General features: G+C 35.7%; 1 protein-coding gene and 1 long non-coding RNA gene across 2 annotated transcripts in view; both read right to left on the bottom strand.

Annotated features, from left to right (window-relative positions):
* RPS24 (ribosomal protein S24) overlaps positions 1-21,148 on the bottom strand; it is a 773,435-nt gene that overhangs the window by 736,178 nt on the left and 16,109 nt on the right. The window lies entirely within an intron of this gene.
* LOC128077507 (uncharacterized) lies at positions 95-9,041 on the bottom strand. Its single transcript, XR_008205037.1, has 3 exons — positions 8,833-9,041; positions 644-711; positions 95-229 (listed from the first exon to the last, which is right to left on the bottom strand). It is a non-coding gene; the product is annotated as an uncharacterized LOC128077507 (long non-coding RNA).

Genomic DNA, 21,148 nt, shown 5'->3' with positions numbered 1-21,148 from the left:
GGAATATAAGAAACTAAATAAAGTCCAGAATTAGTTTTTTTTTTTTCTTTATATATATATATTTACTCCTCCCCCCCTCCCCTTTTTCTTTTTTTTTTTTAAACAGGAACATACCATTGTCAGTTACACTCTTCAGATGTGAAGACAAGCACTCAAAAGCCTCAATGCAAATATCTTCATGCTCATGAAAAGCATTCTGCAATCAGTAAGGGTATCAATAATGGAAGTTCTGTATTGACAGGAAGAACAATGCTTAGTACTAAAATCTCATGATATTGTCAGCCCAGAAATTATTTGAAAAGATTTGACCGATAACATGATATTTCTTTTGTCAACTATTAAATGAAGCAATAAATAGAGAGATAAACAAATTGTTGGTTCCTAAGCTATATATAAATCCTAGGAGATAACACTAAAATGAACTGAATTTACTAGTAGATATTTTAACTGCAGATGGTCATATATTCATTCTATAACCAAGTGCAGTAGTATTCTAAGGAAAACTTCACAAAAACCATCACAGAAGTTTATGAATCATACAAACTTCAATAAGTCTATGCTGTACTACGTAGTAATCATTCTCTTCCATGACTATACTGAGCCACCATTTTATCTGTGAATGTGGAAAGCAACACTGACATACTCAGGCTTTTTTTCCATTATGTACAGGGGAAATTCCCACATAATTTTCATCGTAAAAGAGAAAAGAACCTGTAACAAGAGAATAACATGGAACGGTACTCAGTCTACGGCATCATAGCTGTGATGAGATTTGATTAGTTGAAAATGCCACAGTTTAGTAAAAAGCATGGACTTTTGAGATGGAGTAAGGAGATTTAGTACTTGATGAAAGATACTGAAAGAGTGGCAAATAACTATGAGTTCTAAAGAAGTAGTGCATAAAGGTTCATCCTGGATTGTCAGCCAGACTAAGCTAGTAACAAGAAGTGCTTATCTAAACACTGAATAGCTCCTGCTCCCTTCGAACAAAATTTCATAGTATTTTCTTTCATGATGTGCAGATCCAACGCAGTTCTCTTGTCTAAGAGCTAAGCTTCTACCATAGTGTCAGATAACTTGACAATATCAAAAAATGTCTCACAAACATAGGAAACGAGTTTAAGAAAAACCTCAGCTCACTAGAAAAAAAATCAAAATTCTGCTTTCAAAAAAGAAAAGCGTGTTAAGAGATTAAAAGAACTAGCTACTTACAATTTACTGATGACAGGATAACGAATGCAATAAAATATTCATTCTAAACCTACTAAACCGGTTCTAATTTTAACAAATTATTTTCAGTCTGAATTCTGATGCCGTTGGCCACAAATGGAACTCATCTCCCTCAAGTCTCAATCTTGTTACTTTGTTATCATTTTATTTTGTGATTTACTTTGTCTTTGATAAAAAGCATCTTGAAGCCCAGGAAATTTATTGTACAGACATTAGATTTGCTCTTAGCTGTATGCATGGTTTAGAACTTCTGTAACAGTTTTTCTTCACTGTTGACAGAAATGTCTGACATCAAGCTGAAGTCATACTGAACATAGAAACATGTGGGGACTTATCTCCTGAATACTTAAGAACTAGGGATAGCAATAATGAGATGAGGTGACAGAGGCTGATACAGGATGTTGAAGAAATTTCCAATGCTTCATACTTAGTTGAGCATGATTGGTAGAGTTGCCATCCCTGGCAGTGTTCATGAGGCATCTGGATGAGGAGCTGTGAGATATGGTTTAGTAGCTTGTGGTAGCAGTGGTAATGAGAAGACGGTTGAACTAGATGATCTTATAGGTCGTTCCCAACCTTGTGATTCTATGATTCTGGAAAAGGTTGAAGTAATCAAAAGTAAAGCAAATAAGAAGTACTTTATTAAATCAAATTGAAGTAAAGAAACATCATCCCAACCCTCTCCTGAAGCAGTTTCAAATGATTTCCATGTCAAGAATCACTAAAGGTTCCCTTTCTCAGTTACCCAGATAGCTACTCTGAACTCTCAGACGGAAAATAAGAAGGGCAAGAAATTTCTGACTTGCTATCACCCCTTTGCTATGTGAATTATAGTCAAGAACTCATTCTCAACTAGCAACCTATACAGAAAGGATTTTGATCATAACTTTATTCACATTAGTTCACTGAGCTTCTATGTAACACGCCTTCTAATCCAACAAGTTCTTTTCAACAAATTGGCTTTCTCCTTTTGAAAATAATATTATATACCCAGTGTTTCCTTCTGTGTGTGGGGAGGGAGTAATACTATTGAATGAAACAGGATATTCCTTGTTACATTAGCTAATACAAAAGAGACTCAAACCTGGCTGACATCATTTAGGCATTAATGTAAACCAAACACTGGAATGAAATTACTAATTTGCAAATCCAACCATTTACAAGTCTAAAAGCTTATTATACTGTTACACATACATACATCCAAAGAATGAAACCTTTCCAACATATTCTACATTCCAACGTATATTCTGACACAATGGCATCACCTACTTCCCAAAGGAAACAAGAAAGTTGCAGCCTAGATGAGATACTTTTTTTCCTCCCCTCCCTTTCTACAATAGTTCCTTTTGATATCAAAATGGCTATAGATATTATAGGAACATCTCATTTTTCAGTTGTATGGGGAAATGAAACAAAAAACCCACAACCATAACGGTTGAAAGTGACCTCTGAACATCATCTAGTCCACCACCTAAATTAGGTTCCCTACAGAGGTTTCACAGGAAGGTGTCAAGGTGCATTTTGAATGTTTCCAGAGAATGAGACTCCACAACCTCCCTGGGCAGCCTGTTTCAGTGCTCTGTCACCCTCAAAGTAAAGAGGCATTGGCCTGTTACATTCAACATAGTTGTCAAGAACAGGGTTAATTTACCTAGCATGACTATAAGACTGGGTCATACACATATAAACTGAGGTTTGGAACAGATATACTAATCACGAGGTTGTTAAATAAGAGATACCTAGTTAAAAAAAAAAAAAAAAAAAAGATAGATAAGAGTTTATTCAATTATTAACAAGAGAGTACATCATGATTGTAATGTAGAAAAAAATGAAATAGACACAACTAGAGAATCATTACCAATGGACTTAAGTAATAACTCAGTAAAGAAAGGAACCTATGTAAGTTACCTTCGAAGTAGCCAAATTTGGTTACAAGAGGTTAATACACAATGAATTAGCAATTCAATGAAGTCAGTGAATGAAAAAAAATCATTAATGTCAGACTACTAATTAACCCAGTTTGCTAATTAATGAATGATTAAATAGTGAAACTTGCTAGCTAAGTAAGGTTCTGCAGTTTCTTTACTGAATGACTACATATGTAAATTGACATTATCATAGCTAGAATGACTGAGATTTATGCTAGTGTTGCCAATTTTAAATAAACATTCTAATTTTTGAAGTACTGAGATAGACTTTATTTACACACATCACAGCTCATCATTCACTTTTGGGAATGTGTATTCAATTAATGAAAGCAAAAATACTTTTGTTCTTTATTCCAGCCAAATTAGGAACTTCATATCCTTATATTCAGCAGAGGGATGATCATATTTAAAGATTTGATTTGGCAGATTTGCAATTTTTAATCTGTTTTATGAATATTTACCTATTAATGGACCAACATGTCATAAAAACAAAATAATATGCAATTAAATTTAAAAATTGATTTATTGCAATGCTTGCTACACTATTATACTGTCCCCTACCCTTAGGGAACATTCATGAGCAAAAAATGTATGTATTCATATGAATTTGTTCTTCTCTTACAGCATTCCCTTATTGATAACACTGTAAAGGATTTGCTGTACTTCAGTAGAAAGAGGTGCATTTTAGTATTTGATCCAATGTTTGGTAAGAGTCAGCTGAAAGACTTCCGTTGACTTCAGTGAGCTTCTGTTCAGGCCTTTAGCCAGTGTAACAAACCATATCTGAAACACTAGAATGAAAAAAAAAAAAAAAAAAGGACTTTTTCATTTTTAATCAACGGAGAATTGCAATTTCAGTATATAAGTTATAAATAGAGAAGGTAAAACACAAATTATCTAAAAAAATAATAATAATAGAATAAATTAGAAGTCTTCAGCTTCTTAACTTCCTCTCAAAAATTAAGACTTATTCTAAATAAATATTTGAACTTTAGTAAGCGGCTCACTTCTTCAAGTTCATATATATTTATTTTGTGCAGTGTCAGTAAACCAAGTCAAACAAAAATACTGCTATAAAACAATAGGTATTTACACAGGAAAACTGTCAGAGTAGACAAGAAAATGCTAGAGCATAATCAAACCCAAATATCTCAAAGCAATTAGAGAGCACTGGATCTCCTACCAGTACAGTCATGCAAGTACTCACATTCAGAAATGCTATGAGAGCAGTGTGGCATCCAGATAAAAGCACAAACACTTTTGAAAAATGGCTTTTTCCTCCAAATCAAATTTGAATAAATTTTACATATATGAAATCAAATGGAAAAGCCTGAACGGTTAGCACCTCTTCCCACTCACTCAAGAAGCCTGAGCAATATGTGAACACAATATTGGGCAGCTGTTACCCATTTCAAGTTGGATATCTTCTTTTCACTGGCAGGGTAACCACAAGAGGAAGGAAACATCACCGGTGAATCCAAGCAAGTAAGCTGAGTCAGAAGAGGCCAGAAAAAGAACAAATTGACTTGTTAGAGCTGGATGCCTGATTCAGAGAAGCGAGTGGTCCAACTGTTTGCCAGACATGGCAAAACTTCCCACAGTTTTTCACTTAAAATTTATGCAAAAAAATTATGCAAAATTGCAGTTAAGCATAAAGCTTATTGAAGTTTCAATCATCTGAAATCCAGATGTGCAGGTAACTAATTGTTTATCTACATCCTCACATCAAAGACTGGAAAGACAAAGTCTCAGATGATGTACTGCTTTTACCACACAGCTGTAAGACTATATTTCATTTTACATTTCATTGATAAAGACACCTCCAGGTACTTGTATTATATCTCTGAACTACTCAAACCTAACAGCATCTAACATGCATTTGAGTTGCCACCAATATTGCTTCAAACCCTATCGGGTCTGTTAGCTGTACTGTTTGTAACTTCCACATCATTTCTCATTCACAGTTTAGAAAAGGACCTGCATGGCAGGCTGCCAGAAGGAGTGTTTATTGTTTATAAATCATGAATGTCTGTATTTCTGCAATTGGCAATTTCTATCTCAACAAAAGCTTTATTTATAAAAAAATAGAACATCATGTTTTGTCCTTTGTTATGGCAGATTGTCTCAGATGATATAAAACACATACACATAAGCCACGTAAAAGCAGCCTTGGTTTGTCCAGCCCCAAAGGGTATGTTCAGTTCTTACACTATTAAAAGCCATTACTGCCAACAGGAGTACAGAAGTCAAGCAAACAGGTACACACTATTTCATATACACCCCACAGAAACCTTAGTAATTCTCAGGATATTTACAGCTTCCTTCATTACGCCTTCTTTGCAATTACATGACAACAGTACAAATCCACAAATGGATAATTAGAAAGATATTTTCAATATTTCAGTGATCAGAATTATCATTTTCAATATTTTTTTAAACACCACTTAAGAAATTTTTCATCTGTTTCTGCTGCATTTTCTGGAATGTTATCACATTTATTTTGTCTAATATTTATGTCAGAAGTCTGTGGACCTAAAATAAGTTTGCTATTTTCATGATATCTTTTAAAATATTTTATATTGTTCTGTTTCTCATGGGGAAATCATAAAGGATCAGAAGAAAGCTACTTTGAAGATACCTACAGTAGTGATATAAATATTGAGCAACTCCGAAGCATTAATTTCCAAATAAAAGCTTAAAACAGCAATTTCAGTCCCTGGGAATAGAATCTAACAATATAAGAAAGAAAAGATAAGCAATGATTTGCTGTATCAGGAACATTGCCACATAACATCGTGACTTTTTAGGAACTGTTACAACATGGTTCATTGTAAAAAGCTAATTCATATTTCAGGCAGCTGGATGGCACGCTTTTCCTCCCTTACAGCATTACTACCATCCAGATAAGTCCAGACAGAAAAAAATCAGAGGCTGTTTTATTTATTCATTTTATGTTTGGCATCAAGAATGAGGCTGATGGTAAATATAGGAAGTACTCGAAGGTACAGAGCACAAAGAGAATTTCTCTCAGTTTCAAAGTTAAAAGGCAACCTGCCTGGGAGTTGATGTGTTGTCTACACAGCCAGAGTATGGCTCTGTGGCAGGGAGAGCAGCACCACGCTGTGCACAGACTCTCTTGCATAGGGTGCTCATACCCATAGGGCCTGTATAATTTCTGACACGCCCAAGAAAGTCTCACCAGGCAACACCAGGTGAGGGCATACGCAGGAATGGGAAATAAGAAACAGAGAATTGCAGAACCTGTGCAGCCCAGAGACAGCAGCTATAAGAAAGACCTTAAACCAGGTTTACATGCAAAAGAATGTGAAAAACTGGAGGAAGTTAAGAAGCACAACAATGAAGGAGATAATGAGAGAACCAGCTCAGAATGAACATGAGCAGAAAGACAACTGTTTTCATGCCTGTGTTATTTTTCTTTACCAAATGAAAACAAAATACATGTCACAGCCTGCCTATTACATTAAATAAATAAAATCCATAACAACTTCTTTCAGCACTCTACAATTCTGATGGGTTTCCTTTTAACATTTTTACTTTCGTACCTCTGGAAAGCAAACTCACAGTTTAGCAGCTCCAACACCTTACTTTGGAGATCACTCTGAGAGCCCTTAAATACCAATACAATTAAGAGAAAAGTACCTGCCCTTTGTAAAGCTGGGCAATCTCAGTGGTGAGAAGGCCTAGAATTTAGACTTTAATTAAGCTTGAAGAGAACTTCCAATTCTGTACGAAGAAATTGAAGAGAGATAGGTGCACGTAAAAACAAATAAGTGTTATTTATATAGTGACATTTATAACACATCATTTCTAGAAATATACCAATGTCGTTCAGTCATAACATTCATCAGAATTTTCAGCTATTTATGAATGCATACCGTTTCATCCTTCTAATCTTGTGTAAAGACATTTTAAAACAATTTGAAGACCAAATGGGATCCATCAGAAGAGAGGTGGCCAGCAGGGACAGGGAAGAGCCATGAAGGTGATCAGGGGACTAGAGCACCTCCCCTACAAAGAAGGGCTGAGGGAGCTGGGTTTGTTCAGCCTGGAGAAAAGAAGGCTGCGAGGTGATCTCATTGCAGCCTTTCAGTACCTAAAGGAAGCCTACAAACAGGAGGGGAATCAACTCTTTGAAATGGTAGATAACAGCATGACAAGGGGAAATTGTTTTAAGTTGAAGGAGGGAAGATTTAGGTTGGATGTCAGGGGGAAGCTCTTTACAGAGAGAGTGGTGAGGTGCTGGAACAGGCTGCCCAGAGAGGTTGTGGATGCCTCATCCCTGGAGGTGTTCAAGGCCAGATTGGATGGGGCCATGGGCAGCCTGGTCTAGAATTAAACGTGGAAGTTGGTGGCCCTGCACATGGTAGGGAGGTTGGAGATTCACGATCCTTGAGGTCCCTTCCAACCTTGGCCATTCTGTGATTCTGTGACCAGGTATTACTGCCTTTTATCTTCATTTGTCTAGGCACACCTCACTTGGAAATTTTATCAATTACTAAGTTCATAAGAAGTTCACTGAACTGAGGCAGCAACACATTCTGCTCGTCAGCCTAACATGTTTAAGACAAGAATATAATAAAAAGTTAAGAATATATCATGGTATAGCCTTCTATATACTTTGCAACATTTTAATATCCCTGTTAGATGTTTCTAAGCAGCAGCCACTTCAACTCAGTTCACTTACAGCCCTTATATCTCAGTCTTCCAAATGTGTATCATTCTCCAACAGAGAGGTAGCTCCTGAACATATGCAGACCCATGTCCTTTTCTGGCCCTGTTTGATTCATTCAATCTTTCAGTAGCCAGTAATTATAGCTATATGTATAACCTTTAGCTTTCCAGTGATATGTATAGTTATACCTCTCCTCTCTTCTGTAAAAATCCTTTAGTTGAGTGTTCTGAATTCATTCCTCTTTTGGGGATAATGCATGTCTCAGTGTTTCTGCAAGGGTACGGATCAGGGGCTATGGTGCTAATTTACCGTCAGCATCACTACCAGAGAAACAGTTATACTCTATATTGACTAATTTTTCTCCTGTGACTGTATTGAACCTGCTCCTCAACCTTTTCTTCACAGAATGCCATCACCACCTAAGTAATACATCATCAGTGCAGTTCACTCTGATGATGTATTATACTAACATATCATTAGTGCAACAGCAGAGCAAGGCGCTTTGATGATGTATTAATGCAATACATCATTGGAATGAGTCACTCTGATGATGTATAACTCTAAAGATGGTACTATCCAGGGAAACATGGACATCTAATAAATCAGGAACAACATTAAAGAATAAAATCTAGGACATCTTCTAGGGAAAAACAAAGCTTCAGAACCCCTTTGAATGAACATAGTGTAAGATTTGCCTTTTAAAAGTAAAAGAAAAAAAAAAGATATAATTCAAACTGTAAACTTATCACAGACATGCATTTCTGGTGAGTGCAATTACCATGCTAGTCAAATTTGATATTTGTTCTACAACAGTATCAAGTATGCGCAGGGCATTTTAAGGCAGTAGGATACCATTAGTTATATGATCAGTTGAGCTTCACCTTATCCTACCCACATAGGGCAAAAAAAATGAGAGCAGTGCTTTCTACGAGCATATAAACAGTATGAAACAATAGAAAATAACAAAAAAAATTACCTTACCTCTTTCCATGACTGGCAACAGCTCAAAAATAACAGTCTCTAGAGAAAAGCTGCTCCCTTGGCTGCTAACACTTAAATGAAGGTGAAGAGGGCTGGACCCTAAGTCCACCCTTTCTGGTTACTCAGGTTCATTGCTTGCACCTGAGCTCCCTAGGTTAACCACTTACCACCTGACATTCAGCCATTGATTCAGTCTGTGACTTGGTAATTCCCATACAACCTGGAAGCAGAGAAAAAAATCAAGCAAGTGTAAAAATATACCTGAAGCCCCTTCCCCTCAGTTATTTTTTTTTTTCCTCCAAAGCTTCCCATCTAAAATCCTAAAATGGCCAGTTTATTGTTAACATTTACTACACCCTCTTCACAAATCGAACAATACAGTCTATTGGCATTTGTGCAAGAAAAAGAGGCAATCTGTAACTATTGGACTAAGAATGAAAAGGTTATAAATCTTAATGACATATCAATATGCTAGTTCTGGGGAAAAAAAATACAGTGCACCTATGTTGATTCGCATTCCTGTTTTTAACCTATGTATGCTTAAAACCTAAGCACAATAACTGCTCATAAGAAATCCACAAAATGCAATTGTGAATTACTTGCAAAGTTTTACAAGAAATTCCAGTATCAAGTTAAATACTAACAAAAAACCTAAATTTCAACATTCAGAACAAGCCTACTGTAGAGCAAGGGAGCTTTTACTGGTGAGATGAATTACATATTTTAGAAGAAAATAAATAAGTAAAAATACACTTGCTCTTTTTCTCTTTTTCCTAACATCCATGTTTTACACAGGGCCAGAAAGAAAAAAAAAAAAGCCACATCAGGAAGATCACAGAGCACCCTGACTAAACAATGAAAAGCTCTGATGTTACATATTTATTTCTGGGCTTCTTAATCAAACAAATACCCTGCCTTTCCTCATACAAACTCATATACAAAAACATCCTACTTGACATATGCCTTAATACACACATGCCTTATGTATACCTCTAGAGCCATTGTTCTGAGAACAACCCTACAAATCCCTCTTCCTCCCTGCTATGAGACCAGGCAGATTTTTTGTTGTTGTTTTATTTTAAATTGGCCTCAGCTGTATTTGATTGCTCCAAGCTTGTGGAGATTCTCCAGCTGAGGCCCTGCAATCCCCGTTAGGATTTAACTCCTCAGTCTCACTTTCCTCAGCTCTCCAAATACAAATAATGAATGTACTCATATGTGTGCATGTGATAGAGAGAGGGGAAATCTTGGTGTTTAAACTGTAACCCTAAACATTCTTGTTTGGGTGCAGTGTGGCTCTCTCCCCAGTGGTGGAGCTACGGGGATAATTGTGCCCCTCGCCAAGGTGTGAGCCAGGCCCTGGGAAATGCTGCTGCTTGTCCCCTTAAAGACTGAAACTCTGACATCCTGAGAAATCCCAGTCGCTTAATGAGAAGAAGACACTTTGCTTTGAGCTTTTCAATTAATAACAGTCTGTAGAAAGAAAATACATTTAAAACACATCTAAAATATCCCTGAAGATGGAAAGGATGCCTGTAAAAAGTGAGAAAAGTAGAAGAGGAGCTGCTTGGCACAGGCTCATTCCATTCCAATATGCTCAGTTTCCTTCAGCCCACAACCACCACGTAAACCACATGAAGATTATAGGTCCTAACACACACACCCTCTGCAGACAGAGCTGTAGGTACTTGTTGACTGGAGAACATCAGCAAGCAGACCCAGTCCACTGGCGTCCATTACAGAGGCAGTGTCTGCCTTAGGAGTAGTATGTTGCCCTCCCTGCCATGGAATGAAAGAGTAGCTTCTCCTTCCTTTGATCCTCTGTGACTAGTGATAATAATTTAAATAAATGCCATAGTCTGCAGCAAGCTGCAATGCTCCTGCTTGAGTTTAGATCCGGGCATACATATTCACAGCTCTAGGCCAGATTGATCTTAGCGATAGTGCCATGTACACTAGGGAAGAGCCCATGCTATCAATAAAGCACAGGCACCCTGAGAGGCATAAGCATCGTATGTGATTCTTAGCTGCCCTAGTTAAGTAATTAAGAGAAAAAGAAGATTGTGTCATTCTTAAATAAAGAATCTTCATACGCTGTTTTAGACTGAACCAAATATAGAGCAATACCTCATAATACCAAAGTTCATATCAAATCCAAGTAAATTGGGAGTCTCATTTATATCAAATATAAGCCAAAATCTCGTAATTTTAGCCAGATGTAAAAGGACTCTCTTTTTTTGTTGTTTTTGTTGTTGTTGATGTTGTTGCTGTTTGTTTGTTTTTATTTTGTTTTGCATCTGAGCAGCAAATAGTTGGGGACACTGTTTGGACCAAAGCTTGTTGATGCTACAGTGTTCAAATGTCTTACAAAAATAATACTACTGTGTCACAATACTTTTAAATTATTTTTCGCATGTGTCATGGCTTCTTCTGGAATCCTCAAATAGGAATGACTCTACTCTATTCCCGCTATGCTAGCACCTACACTGGACCAGAAGCTGATCCAATAAACAAATAGCAACTCAAAAGTAAGAAGAATAGGAAAATAATCTCCTAATTCCTCAAAATGTGAATTTCATTTTAGGAGATATTATTTAATGAATCAAAATAATAAATTATTTTCTTGATGAGAATATATCTAATAAAGTTCTGAAAATGCCGAGCATTAAATATGCGAAAGTGGCTCTATGGGAAAGTCAACATGTTCAGGAAGTTTCCCTTTCTTGTAGCAGTAGATAGACAATAAGTTTTTGAGGCTGGATATTCTTATTATAAAAGCTACTAGGCAATATGCACATCTAACCCTGCTAAATTTTTTTAGTATTGTCATGGTAATAAATAAAATAAATCTAAATAATAAATAAATAACAAACCTCTCTATATTATTTTTTCTGTCAGTGTGTATAGTTTTAAAAGATGGAAGTGTAAGTACTAATAAAATATATGGTTTAATTAACTAAACTTATGCTGTAGTGTACTTTAGAAGTGGATGATTTACAGAGTGTTATCCTCTTCAGGACAGAAAAATGCAAATAGCATAATTAAAAGTTGATGAGAAGTGTATTTATTGGGCACATAGGAAGAACAGACATTTAGATTTATGATACACAAAGTGTACCTTTCATTTGCAATATTAACATTTTAAAGTCCAAAGCATCAGCATAATGCACCAAACCTGTCCTATGCAGCATCCATATAATCTAGCCATGCTAATCCTAGCCCTACCAATGGTAAATTATGTGAGCTGAACATACACTAGTGTAAAATGATCTATTGTGATATCATGATTGTGTTCATTGAGATGTCTGTAGAGGCCATATATCTCATTTGCCTGTAAATACACGTGAAATTGTTGAAGGGCCAATAATTCATTTGTGAAAGGAATTCTAGAGCTATCAGTTATAGACACATTGATGCATAAGAAGCTGCTGTTTAATTTGAATGTAAGTAATTTTTGAAAATTCTGGCTATTGTGGATAATGGCTTATTTATCTATGGGTATTTGACATGTAAAGAATTCAGAGAGCACATAGAAGTTCTAAAAGATAAAATGAATATTATTAACCTGGGGATTTTCAAGCGTAAGCTAGGAAATACACAATGTCATGAGGCACTTATTCTCTCTTCTGTCCTAATATTAAAGCCAATCCACGATTATTATTCTTGGAAATATCAAATTTTTGGATGCAGAAACAGACACCATACACAACAATTGTCTAAACACTACTATATTCTCTTTAAAGAGCTAGGTGCACGCGTATCATATAAAAGACATTTTTCAGTATATAAATCATGAGGTAAATGTACTGCCAGCCGCCTGTAAAATCTGTTATGAAACAAATATTTGCCTTTACAGAAGAACAGAATCATAGGGGTTGGAAGGGACCTCTGGAGATCATCTAGTCCAATCCCCTCCTAAAGCAGATTCCCCAGGGTAGTTTGTACAGGGAAGAACCCAGGTGAGTTTTGAATATCTTCAGAGAAGGATACTCCATTACCTCTCTGGGCAGCCTGTTCTAGTGCTCTGTCACCCTCGAAGCAAAGAAATTTCTCGTTATGTTCAGATGGAACTTTGTGCCCGTTGGCCCTCATCCTGTCAACAGAGCACAACTGAAAAGATCGTGGCCCTATACCTGCCCTTTCCTTGTAAACATACTGTATTTTGAACAGTTTAATATACAAGAAAGCAGTTCAAATTGGACCTTAAAGAACCATTAAAAAAATAAAAATAAACAAAAACCTTTCTGTTGTAATATAGCCAAATTTAGGTTAATTACCCAAGAGGGCAATTTTCAAAGGAAAACAGATTTCCTTTACTTGGAATCTTCTTCACTCGTGCATTCTTTTCAGAGTATAAATTTTTATGAACAGCTGACATTGGAGGAAAAAAAAATAATCTTTTTGTCCTTCAGTTCAATTATTACTGAAAACTTCAATATTTTTCCATTCTTTTTCCAGTTTCTAGAAGAATATTCAAGGTCATGTTGTGAGTGCATGTTTAGTAAGAACAGGCCTATTTATATACATTATCATTATTTCCATATCTATTTATTGTTCATTATATACTGACTGAATTATTATTTTAATCCATAGTTCATTTCAAGCACACACACACAAAAAGAAAATCTTAAAAGTTGTGAGCAACCTATGAGAAACCTCAGTCACTGAGACAGCTTAATAAAGTACAAAGAAAATAATATAAACTCTTATTCACACCCATATTTTCAATTGCCTTTTGCTTGTTTTTTGTTTGTTTGTTTCTTTCTTTCTTTGACTTATTTTAAAATTTATTCATTCTTGCTCAAATTGTTTCTTTTTCTTTTTTTTTTTTCAGGAAAAATCTGAGCAATGAAATATAAAATTTATATTACCAATCCAGTTATAGAAGATTACAATCTGGAAATTCTTTTTTTGGTCTTTTGCTGGGAATGGTCAACATCAAATACCTAACACATACAAGCTAGGCTTACTTTTGCTTAATGGACAGTGCCTTCTCAAGGGCAAGTTAGGGTGCAGAAAAGGACAAAATAAATTATATTTATGATGGTTCCTTTTGTACAAGGCTGATTTTTCCTAAAGAGATCTGCAAAATTCATTGTATAGTGCAGCAGCTAACTGTGCCTAATTTCTGAAGATAACAAGTTTTCTCTTTAGGAGTAGTTTCCATACATCCATTTTAGTGAAATAATTTGTTGATGTCATCATCATGACACAGCTCTTTAATAAAACAGAATTTAGCCAAAGTTTATAAAGCTGCAATTATTTGTTGTACTTGTTTGGAATTTGGAATTTGGTATAAGTTTTTCTTATGGCAGTATTCTTCACTTATAATTTTCCTTAGTTTCCAAGCTGATTTTAAACACATAGTACTTTGGCAGTGACATAAATGCCAGACTTTCCACAACTTCCCTTGTATTCCACAGCATGTCAGCCACAAGAATCAACTACGGCTTTAGATATGCTGATGGAGATAAACTAATTAATGTACTAAATTGAAAATAGTCAATATGACACTTATAATACCTGCTTCAAAACCAATTCCACTTTGGTTTCACAAAGGTTTTTTAAAGTTATATCTTTTCACACGTAGCGTGCTCAGTATCTGATGCAGCTCTGCATGTAAATGGAGCTGTACAGCATATGTTCTGATCTACAAAGTGTTTTACCAATCATGCAAGGAATCACGTGGTAGTCGCTACTTATGATGTCCATCCTTGTTGGTAAGAATACTGGCATCTAGTGTATGAATGTTTTCCTTTGCTGCAACATTTTCTGGCTAGCACCCATAACATAAAGTGGTAGAAGTGTTTATTTGTCATGTCTCAGCTTTACAACATCATATTTCATGTATAGACCCTGTTCATATTTCTGGGGCCTGATGTAAAACTTCACCACTCAACATGAAGAATATTTTGCAGCACTGTTGGCAAGACTGCAAACACAGAACTGCACCATACCTACACTATAGCAGAATGACAGATGAGAAGTTTTACTTACTCAGTTCAAAAGGCTTTCCTTTGGTGGTTTAATATCCCAAGGCTGTCTTTCTTAACTGAGCCATCTTGTACTACTTTTGAATTTTGCTTTGATGATATGTAGTCCTAGATACTGACAGAACAGGTTACCCTTCCTTCTTTCATTTGTTAACAATTCCTATACACAGTCAGTAGTTCTTGCGTTTTTTAAAATGTCTGACTTCAAATGAGAACTGGTTAATATCCAAAGAGAGAGAAGAATGTTCAGAGTCCACAAAGAATTCAACCTTATAATTTCTACTAGTTAAGAACGAGATATGTAATGTATCTACATTTAATTTATTCAGAGCACCAAGTCAAGAAAGGGTCGTAGGTACATTTAAAAATACAATAGATATAACAAAAATTGATTTGGAACCAAGAGATTTCGTGCATTAGGATTGTCACAGATATTATTAATTATTATTTATTTTTGAGTAACGAGACTTCAAGAGGTGAGATGCTGATTTCAGATCCATACAAAGAATTATATATGGAGAAAAATCTTCCCTAATCAATAGGAGCTGCATCCAAGATATGATTTTACCTGTACATGCAAAAGAATTTTAGAACCATGTGGACTCATTCTTTTTTTGTTTGTTTGTTTTTGTTTTGAATGTCAGATTGTGGCCATAATGTACATTATATTATCGTGTAATCTAATTGGGAATATTGTTCAAAAGCAATCATTTGAAATAACAGAAGTTTAGCTTGTAAACAATGCATTTATTTGTATTTTGGTCAAAGGAAAGAAATTGACTAAATGTACACTGTAGTCAGGGACTTGGAATTTTTTCTGACAAAGAATAGCCTGGAATCTAAACTCAGATATGACCCTGAACTTTATGCATGCATCTTGCCTGCAATTTTGGACTGAAGTCAATGGAAAGAAAGAATTCCTTTGAATTTTGAAAAGTTCAAACTCTGTTTGACACTCTTTTTTGAAAAAAATAAATTAACTAAAAACACTAAGTATAGCACTTAACTCTGTTTATCTTCTCCTCCTAAGAATTATCTTCTCCTCCTAGACCTTACTCTTCCTCAGCTATCTACTTAGGTATGATGGTTTGTTTTTTGTGACCCTCCAACAATCTAAAGCATAATAACAATATGAGCCTAGAAACAAGTGGTTACATTTTTTCTATCAACTTGTAAATGGTCCTGAATACACGTCCTGTTGTTATTCCATGAACAGCAAACATCAGTTTATGCTCCTATTCTCTAACTTTATTGTTATGCAAGGGTCATAGAACATTCTTCCGTAAAGGGATGACACTGCTCAATGGGTGTCCAGTATTTTCTTGTCAGCAGCAACCTAATAAAATGCATATTATGTTCCCTTCTTTTAGCAAAATGCTCTCAAGTTCTCTGACTTGACAATTCATTACAAATGTATTCTAAGCTACAGCACTGAATTAAACATAAATGGTTTAAACCATGTATTCATAGAAAAAAAATACTTTCTATCAAAAATATTTCAGAAGAATATTATAATAATAAAAATCAGAAAAGTTGGAAAGTGCAAATAGCATTTTAAACAAATACCTTATAAAAACATTATAACACATGAATAATAATATTTTTCTTCCCTAAAATTATATTAGTTAAAATCTAGAGGATACAAGTAGCAGGCCACTTCTGAATCAAGCAGAAACATTTGCAGGTATCATAGCGAAAGAACAGTAGCTAAATGATTTTAAGGTTGTACTACTTGATCGACATTTTCTTAAGGGAAATTTTGTGGATACATGACCTTAATCATTAGCAAAAGAGCTGGAAGGGAAAACAGAAGAAAAGGAAATAAAAGAGTATTGGAGGAAAAAAAACCCAACTTCTCAACCTCGGTAAATTGCTGTAGGTCTACTATCTTCTGCTCACCACCAGACAGCTGCTAATGGTCATACAATGGGAGAAGAGAAGGAGAAAAGACTTCACCCATTTCAAGGCTTGCCAAACAATCCTACCAACTTGTCTCACCGAGCGCTTCTTACTCTGACTCCCCGCAGTTTGCATATACTCTGCTTTTCACTTTCAAGTGCTCTCTTCTGAAAAGCCCTCTGTATTCCACCCCCAAGTTTCAAGCCCAGGGAACACTTGTGGGAGGGAGAGGGAGAGAGCACTTTTCCCTTTGTTGTGGGTTTCTTCTTACAGTCTCATCCTGCTTAGCAGATGGTAGTACAGCAGACTCCTTATTTTTTTCCTTCTTTTTCCTCTTTTTTTTTTTTTTTTCTTTTGCCTCTGATGCTAAGCATGATTTACAGGCCTGAGTTATTATTTATCATTATTCATTTTCTGTCACCAGTGCATTGAAGGTTAATAGAAATGCCAGCATGCTCACTGATTTACTTAGTAAAATATTTGTTCCAAGGTTTAGGTCAGATGATTGGTGTCTGAGCAAGCTTCAGGTTTATGCATTATGAAAAGCAAGCTGACTTGACCTTGAGCCACTAGCACTAGCACTATATATTACTTTAGTGGAGTGACCTTCAGAGACCCAAGACACACTAGATGTATTCAACACATGTTTTCTTCTCCCATACTGCTGACATTGTATACATTCCAGCTGAACCTATGTAATGTAAGATGATACTCACTTTTCATCTAATGAATTTGAGTAGGATGACACATTCAACTAAAACCCCCCACCTTGGAGGTAACAAACTACCTTGAAATCCCAGATGAACTGGGGCTCTGCAAGTACTTCAGTCTAATTGACACACTTTGTCACACAGAGCATCTTGTTCACCAAACCACTCAGGAGACAGAGTGCCTAATTCTCCTGGTACAAGCTAGGAGTAACTCCAGTGATGTCCACTGAATTAAGTGAGAGAAATAACAATCCATAGGGAAGAGTTTACAAACTGGAAGGATTTATGCCTGGATTATGGTAGTACTTTACACTTGAGTTGAAGTGGCATAATCAAGCCCTGTATGTCTCCTCTTTCTCTACTGTTTAAACGGACACTTTAAATAAGGTCTAGTGTTGCTAGACAAGAATATACATTTTGAAACAATAGTTACAGAAATTATTGTCTTACTCTTGATTTTCATATTGACCTTGATTTGTTATTCTCATTTCTTCAGTGGTATACACGTATCTTCAGATGATTTCTTTTAGATTCATTTGTTCAAACAAACAATGGCCACTATAACCAAACTGTAAAATCCTAATAATGTGAGATTTAACCATTATTTAATTTAAAAGGTTCTCAGTTCACTGTCAGCTACACTAGGACAAAGCCAGAATAATTCTGAAGTCTTTAGTGGATCTACTCCAGATTTACATCAGCAAAAAATAAAACCAGAATTTGGCACAGCATATATGTGTATTTTTTTTCCAGCTCTGCTTTAATTCTTCCCAGGTACCAAGCAGAGAAATAGCATATCCAAAATGAATTAAAAGCAGAACCTTTTGCCTCCATACCCTATTAGGATAGAAACACCTTCTTAATTTTTCACTTCCCTCATACACAACATTTTCAGATAGTTGAGATTTATACAGGCAGATTTGGCAGCCTTTTCATATAAACTTATACTCAGAAATAAATCAAATCCAGGGCACTCTCTCCAAGAATATGTTATTTGTTATCTGACTAAGTATGTGTTAGTGGATCAGACATAGGAAAGGTATTTCTATTATACCTGTGTTGTTTGGCTATGATTTACTGTGGTATACAATATTATTTTTCATTCTTGATTACACTGTGTATTTTTTTATTGTCTTATGTATTTCAACAAAGTTAGTTACTTGGGAAGCGAAAGAGGTGGTGGGGAGAGAGGGAAGTGTTTGACACATTAACCGAAGGAAAGAAACTGAACCCCATCAGCAGAAGGAGAGGACAAGAAACAATAATCCTGTTAATGCTGAATCACGAGCAACTACCCTTATCTGGAATCAGTCAACAGAAAAAGGCACCTCAGGAGAAAGTATGGGTGAAATTAAAATTTATTACTGGATATCAGCATTAATCCTGCAAAAGTCTCTGAAAGGAAAATGATTAAATAATCTCAGTAGTAATTTAAAACTTTTCTACCGTCTACTCTAAAGAGGAACTGGAAGGTGTCCTAATTCTTTTGGTAGTTTTAGTGTTCATCCATTTAAAGGCACAGCATATATGCTTTACATTTGCTGAGAGAGAAATAGCCCTATATTATTATCAGATTCCGTTTTTTATGAGAAAAGACTTTCTCAGCATCCCTCTCTTGGATTTCTTTGTGCATCTTTTGACTGTGCTAATTGAATTCATTCAGTTCTAGAAGATATGATCTCTCTGAGTCCCAGTGTAGATCCACATTTGGGTCTTAACTCAGGATAGCAGATTCCCCCTCCATCCGCAGATTCAAGACTTGTCCAAAAACACACCTGACATTATTACTCATCCAAAGAAAAGTAGGACTGCTGATTGCAAGAATTCAAGTGATGTTGAGCTAATCCTCTTCAAAACTCAAAACATTAAAAATATATAATTTCTGTAGGAGCATTTGAAGGCAGTCTTATGAAAGGACAAAGGATTGGTTAATTTTTAAGCTCTCCCTCCACAAAGCCATTACAAACTAAAAATTAAATCCAAGATCAAATTTTTCTGTGAGGGCTTGTAATATCATAATAAGACTAATTTATTTGTCCTTCCTCTTTACTCAAGAATTGTGTAAGCAAAAGCAAACTGCAGTAGTGTATAATGTGAAACTTTCAGGTGTCCACTAAAGTACACCATCAACATCAACAGAAGTGCTAGCATTAGTGTCCATAACTTAGTTGATACAAAGTCTAATAGCTTAGTAAATAACCATTTGTGTATACTACTGTAGTTAGCATTCCACATACTTGACACGCTTTTCTTCCTTTTCCTTAGCAAGATTTACTTTCCCCCTCTTTTTAGCCAAGTATAGATTAATAGACCTGTTCACATTATGCTGCATAGTAGGTTTTACTATCATAAGTAGCTAGCATACTATTACATACATACTATTACCTTAACCTGTTCTGTTATGTTCCCTTTTTTACCTTGATCAGTTCCCTGCAATTTCAAGACATGAGCTAGAAAGATTCAGGAAACACATATGTATATATAGATATATAGGTATATATACACACACATAGCATGAACCAAAACATTTCTAAGCACACCTATCTGCCAAATCGTAAAATATGATATACGCTTTAAAAATAAATGTATGTTAGTCTGGTTGCTGGAGACACTGCAGAAGATAAAACACTTCTTTCAACAATAAATGTGCTAGGAAGAAACTCATATCCTGTGCACTCATGCTTTATTATTTACTGTTTCTATTAAAGTCATTCAGAAAATCCCTTTTGAAACAGCACTGCACAAATTCACATGAAATCATACTGCCCTCACAGCTCGTGGTCTAAAGACAACAATATTATAGTTCCTCAATTCTCATTTAGGCACCTAATGAAGGTCAGATTTTCAAACCACTGGAATCAATGTCTGTGATGTGTACAATCATATTTCAAAGACCTAGATATGCTGAACTAGTACAACTTTTTTTTTTTCTTTTTCCCCCCATCATTTCCCTTCTGTTCCTCATCCACCATCAGATTGGCTTCTTAATTGGTTGCATGATAAAAAATTCAACTTCAGAAAAATCTGTCATGGTTTGGACATACCAGGTCTTTCAGACAAGCCAGATTATAACAAGCAGTGCAAACAGAGGTGCAACAAAAGAAGTTTTGAGGTAAAAGGCAGAGAAGACAAGAAAGGCAGAAGAAATACTAGAAGGCAGAGAAAGACCGGTAAAAGACAGAGAAGAGCATCACAGATGGTGGCTAAATTAGTCTCATAATTTGCCACTTTGTGCACTTGCTTGTCTTATTTGTACAGTCTACTTGACCAATGAACTGAATTTTCCCAGAAAAGAAGTGACAAGGTGTCCTGCAGACAAAACAATGATACCACTTGCTAGATCACTCTTTTCAGACTGCAGACAACCAATTTCAGTTTTGCACTTGAAATCATTATGAATACAAGAAAAGCATCAAAATCTCCTTAGAAGAAAAAGTGTACATTTAATGACTTGGGGCTTGAGAGTAGTGAAGTACTATTACCAGAAATACAGAAACAGAGCGAAGAGAATGTTGAGAGCACAACCACTGAAAGACTGCAGAGCCATCCCTCAAAGATTCTATCTTTTCTAACAATTCTCGTAATCTGCAGGTGAAGTGGGTCATTTGAATAAAAACTGAGTTTAATTTATATGTGCTGTATTTTAACAAAGGTAGTATTACTTAAACATAGTTCCTTGTTTTCATGCCTTACTGGACCGCAGAGTAGAAATAA

Source organism: Tympanuchus pallidicinctus, unplaced genomic scaffold (genome assembly GCF_026119805.1).
Source record: "Tympanuchus pallidicinctus isolate F22 unplaced genomic scaffold, pur_lepc_1.0 scaffold16, whole genome shotgun sequence".
In the NCBI taxonomy this organism is placed as follows: Eukaryota; Metazoa; Chordata; class Aves; order Galliformes; family Phasianidae; genus Tympanuchus; species Tympanuchus pallidicinctus.
This window is presented reverse-complemented; position numbering and strand designations above follow the sequence as displayed.